The sequence below is a fragment of the Rhineura floridana genome, chromosome 3 (genome assembly GCF_030035675.1).
Source record: "Rhineura floridana isolate rRhiFlo1 chromosome 3, rRhiFlo1.hap2, whole genome shotgun sequence".
NCBI lineage: Eukaryota > Metazoa > Chordata > Lepidosauria > Squamata > Rhineuridae > Rhineura > Rhineura floridana.
Window position 1 is genome coordinate 30948077 of NC_084482.1, and position 6000 is coordinate 30954076.

Here is a 6000-nt window from a genome sequence, read left to right on the forward strand (position 1 = left end):
GGACTGGCCATGTTGTTCGAATGCCTGATCACCGTCTAGCAAAGCAGCTACTTTACTCTCAACTTAAGGATGGAAAATGGAATATCGGTGGACAGCAAAAGAGGTTTAAAGATGTTCTTAAAGCTAATCTAAAAAAATGTAACATGAACATTGAGAACTGGGAAGCTTTGGCCCATGAGCGTCCCAATTGGAGGTTGGCCATTATCAAAGGTGCTATGGGCTTTGAAGAAGCGCATGTACATGGCAAAAGGGACAAACGAGCTAAGCGGAAGGCACATCAAGGAAATCCTCATCGTGACCATCTTCCATCTGGAAACCTATGTCCTCACTGTGGGAGGCTGTGTGGATCCAGAATTGGCCTCCACAGTCACTTATGGACCCACTGTTAAAGATCTTACCCTGGAAGACAATCTTACTCAGCCACGAGTGATCGCCAATGAATGGATTGCTGAAGCTGTTGTGACACTGTGATAGGAATAGTTGGCTACCGTTACCTAGCTTGGCATGGCAGCCCACTCCTAGAAGATTTAGCTAAAATTGTGTGTCATAAATACAGAAGAGCCCTGCTGGATCAGGTCAAAGGCCCACCTAGTCCAGCATGCTGTTCTCAGAGGGGTCAACTAGATTTATTTTATTTATTTATTTATTTTATTTTATTACATTTTTAGACCGCCCTATAGCAATAAGCTCCCAGGGCGGTGTACAGCATACAGCCCAACTAGATGCCTCTTGAGAAGCCCACAAGAGCACTCTCTCCTCCTGCGGTTTCTAGGAACTAGTATTCAGAAGCACACGGCCTCTGACAACAGAGTTAGAACATAGCCATCATAGCTAATAACCACTGATAGCTTTGACGTCCAAGTATTTGTTAGGGCTATGCACAGACCACCTCCATCTGTTCCGTGGCTCCAATCTGGAGGGGGGCATCAGGCTGACATGACTTGGGTTGACCTGGGAAACACTGACCTTGGTTTGGAGCCACTCTCAAAAATATTTGGGGGGCAGGGCTCATGTTTTCGGCACCAGGTCAAGACTTTCCTCTTCTCCCAGGCATTTTAGCATGAGTTTTTAAATTGTTTTTTAAAAATGTATTTTTAAATTTGTATATTTGTTTTTAATGTTTTTAATTCTTGTAAACTGCTCAGAGAGCTTTGGCTATGGGGCGGTATACAAATGTAATAAATAACAACAACCACAACAACAATAACAATAATGTTATTTAATAATTTAATAATTTTAATTTTAACATTTTAACATTTTAACATCTCAACTTATTTTAGCATCTTTGTATGCTAGTATATTTGTATTTTAGTATGTTTAAATTGTTCTATAAGTGGTTTTAATTGTATTTTGTTGTCTTGCTTGTTGTGAACCGCCCAGAGAGCTTCAGCTATGGGGCGGTATAGAAATTTAATAAATAATAATAATAATAATAATTATTATTATTATTATTAGGGGGGAAAACCTAATGAAACATACGTTGCGTTTCCTTCCACCCCTTCCCGACTGAGAACAGGGTCAATTTGTCCTTCACAATGCTGTTTGGCGAAGGGCTCATACCTCAGCAGGGCCCCCACAGTTGACTGCCCCCCTGAGGTGCTGCCTCCTCCTCCTCCTCCTCCTCCTCCTCCTCCTCCTCCGTGTTGCTACCTGTTCACCTGCTCAGAGAGAGCTGTGAGAAGAGCAAAGGAGAAGGGACAGGAGCCTCCACTTGCCCTGCTCCTCTCCCGGATAGGAGACCAGGTTTGGCCCAGAGGGAGAGGGCAAGTGACCAAACAGTGGCGACTAGGGGTGGGTGAATCAATTTGTTACTTTCCCATTTTCCCAGTCTTCGGTTCTCCCTGTTTCCGCATCAGTTTGTGATTAAAAAAAAATGCCCTCATGAAAATTCATCAGCGTTTTAGTGTGAGCTTTTCTTTTTTGGTATGCAATTTTGCCCAATACGCATTTTTGCAAAGCAATTTCTCCTAACAGAATGCAGTTTTGCATGTTACCTTCAGTAACATGCATTTTTACGCACACTTTGCCCTGGCGTGTGCATGTCCATACCCATTATGTCACTGGAGAACTGCACTGCCAAACCCAGAGAAGCGCAAATGTTGAAGGATGGCTGTGTTTCAGTTTGCAGATGGTTTTGGAAAGGGCAAATTAAGAAAGTTCATCTTTAAATATGCACTGAATCAAATTTCCCCTCCCTAGTGGTGACAGCGGCAAGGAAGGAGATGGGTCCATTCAGGGAGGAAGCTGCATAGGAAGCATCTTATCTAAGGGTGCCCAGCTCTGAAGCTGACACTGAAACAAATCCTGCACCAGCCTAAGCAGGGTGTACCAGTTGTATATTTGCCATGTTATGTTTTTACAATGGCAGTTGTTGAATTGTGCTACAGACAGACACTTTGAAAAGTTAAGGGATCCATTTTTATGTATTTTAAGATCCCGCTGAATAGTATAACTGAAAACAAATAATTTTAGTGATTGATGTTTTAAATCTTGATGTTAGTGACTACGTATGACTTTCCAAATAGCGATTGACGGTACTGTTAGTGGTCTTTCTTTTTTGTTTATCCCCCAGTGAAGCCTGTCAGCCTGTTTTCAAGGATTTTAAATTGTTTTAATACTCATTTTCAAATTACGTTGCAAGCCATTTCAAACATGCAAAGAGGTGAAGTATAAGCGTTTACAGGAAATAAATGCAAGCAAAATCAAGCCCATTTCGAGTTCCATCTGGGCTGCAAGTTCCATCTGGGCTGCTTTTGCCTTTGTGCAGACTGATGTATTTCTATTTTATTTATTTATTAAAAACATTTCTTTCTCACATACATTTACATCCCAACTTTCATTCAAAATGGCTAAGAAAGAAAAAGAAACACTATTATATAAATAAAAATGCAATCAAAAATGCCCATCTAGCAACAACATAACAGTAAAGCAGGAATGGGGAATCTCTCTCAGCCTGAGGGCCACATTCTCTCATGGGCAATCTTCTGGGGGCTGCCGGCCAGGGGTGGGTGTGGCTGGAAGGCAAAGGTGGGTGGGGCCAGAACCAAGAGTGCTCTGAATTCAGTAATCCAGAATAAAGACCACCCTGCTTCAATTCTCACAATGACTACCTCTCCCATTTGTTGCACAACGCCCATCTCAAGCCCAGTCCTACCAAGGTGTATTTGGAAGTAAGCCACTCAGATAAGTTTTAGTGATTTTTTTTTAGTAGCACAACAGAGCAACAACAGCCACTATTCTGAAAAACAAGTGAACGATTTCTTTCTCCATCAGCACCTCTGCAAACATTCAGCAGCCACTTCCCCTTCTAGCTGCACCTCCTCAGGGGAGGATCACGGGAGATCAGTGACCAGTGTTCAGCTGATCATCAGTGGGAAATAGCAGAGAAATGGGGTTGCACCAAGGGGAGAGGCGGAGGAGAGTGGGTGGGGATTTGAAGGAGGCTGACGGGCCAGATGAGGAGGCCTGTGGGCCGCTTGTGGCCCACAGGCTGGAGGTTCCCCACAACTGCACTAAAATTTTCTGCTTCTTCTGGTTTTCCAGGGTATTTATTTTGCATGGCAAAGAAGTCGAAGCCAGAGGACACAGCCAATGCCTGCTTGCACCTGACATGGCATCACTGTTAGCCTGTATCAGGAGCAAGGCCTAGTAGTCCCTTTTGACAGCTTCACAAAGCCAGTCTTCCTCCTGGTTCACTTGGGCCCTCAGCAGCTGGTCTTAATTTTTAGCAAGGAATGAACTCATCACCCACAGCCAAATAGTTCTCGGTTAAAAACAAACACAAGAGTTGGGTGTCTGCTGTCTGGGGACAGCTGCCTAGCAGCTGTAGGAAGATTGCACAAGGGTCTGATATTTTGTATTTCGGAAGTATCCCCCAGGATGACATGAGTTATGCATGCTTGTCTGTTTTAGGGTTGTTCTTTAGAGGGTCCACCCTTGGGGGATTTTCGCAGGGATCTCCTTGACATCCCACCCAGTGTTAAAAGGAAATAGCTAGGATTCCTAGCGCAGGGTCATTTGCGTTAATATGATGCACAAGCTTCAAGAGCCAGAAAAGCCTTTTCACAAAGCCCAGAATGTTTGGTTGAGCTACAAGAAATGCCTTGGAAAGAGTTCTAGCTTTAATTCAAATGCTGTTTTTTAAAAAAGAGACTGGAGAATCCCAATTACTGCTCAGGCAGTTTTAAAAGTGGATTCCTCCTTGTATTCATTGTACACTCCAGGGGTAGTCAACATGGAGCCCTCCAGATATTGTTGACCATTAGCCATGTTGGCTGGGGCTGATGGGAGTTGGAGTCCAACAACATCTGGGGGGTACCACACTGGCTACCCCTGGTACATGATGCCACTGCTGGTCATGTGCTGTAGCATGTGTACATGCCTGCATGCACACCAGTACGCATGCACCATACAAAAACAAAACTGTGAAGCCCAAGGTTTTGATCTGGCACAGTACACCCCCACCTCCACTCCCACTCTAGATGAAAATGGGAACATTCATGTAAAAGCAGGTCTGCTGGATCAAGCCAACAGTCTATCCAGTCCATCATACTGTTTTCTACAAGGACCAACCAAATGTCTTTAAGGGAAGCCCACACATTGGACATAAAATCAACAACTCTCTTCCTTTGATGCACCCAGGAAGAAAATGTGCATTTTCTTGATTGGAACAACAGTTGGCATGCTCTTTGCAACTGTAGCATGGCCCTGGCTGCTCATATGACTTCCACCTGAGGTCCTGGCCTCTTCTTTCTGTTGATGTAGGAGCAGTGTTGATGGTTCTGAGATTCCCCTGTTGTGCCACACATGTCAGATGTCATGCATGTAGAGTCAGGGAATCCCTTCGGTGTCCTTGCTATTTTCCCTTGGGGATGGTGTGGCTGTCCATAGAGTGGCAGAGAGGAGGCTTGATTTTGCCAGCAGCCTTCTCACTCCAAGGAGGGCAGAGTGGTGGGTGTCTCCAACTAGGTTGTGTACTTTTTCAAAGCAAACTTCATAGCCTCTTGTGACACGCTGCTGTGCTCCAGCACACAGATGGCTGTTTTAAGTTAATGAAAGGACTTTTTCAGCCATTGAGAAACCAGCACACACACTCAAAAGGATGCTCAGATGGAAATCAGTCATCCTTGTGACTGATGAAAACCTCTGGAGCTAGAATTAATCACAAAACAATTTTTTCCCCACAGTGGATGTTGCAGCTATAAATGAGAAAAATGTATCTGATGGACTATAATCCAAAAAAAGAAACTGATGCCAGAATGCAGCCTTGTAAATAGGCCTGCAAAGGTACTAGCCTGCTGGGGGTTCTCAGGGGAGGGATGTGGAACTATGTGCCCCCTTTAGCAGCCTGCTAATTTCAATGTTGGGCATGGAGGAGGGAGCTTTCCCTCTTTGACAGACCTCTTGGTTTCTATGCTGAGTGTAGAGGGTCAGAGTCCTCCTTTCTGTCCCTTTACCAGCCTATTCACATGCCTGCATGAAATTCCTAATAGTGTAGAGCAGGGACAGGGACCCTGTAATCTTCCAGCTATTGTTGGACTACAGTTCCCATAATCCTTGACCATTGGCCATGCTGTCTGGGGCTGATGGGAGTTGGAGACGATCAACATTCGGAAGACCACAGGTTCCCCATTCTTAGCTACCAGGTAAACGCTGAATTATAAGGCTGACAAAATGTTCGTAACATTCCACAAAAGGGTTTGTTTTTGCTGGTGGAGATGAACAGCAACCTCCCTATAAGGTAGAGATGGAAAACCTGTGACCCTCCAGACATTGCCAGACTAAAACTCTTGTCATCCCTGGCCATCGGTCAGGCTGCATGAGGTTGGTGGTAGCTGGAATCCAACATCATCTCAGAGGCCAAAGCGTTCCCATTGTTGCTGTAAAAGGAGGTGTTCCTTGCCGGGAGCAGAGCTTAGAAAAGTTACTTTTTTGAACTACAACTCCCATCAGCCCCAGCCAGCATGGGCACTGGATTGGGCTGATGGGAGTTGTAGTTCA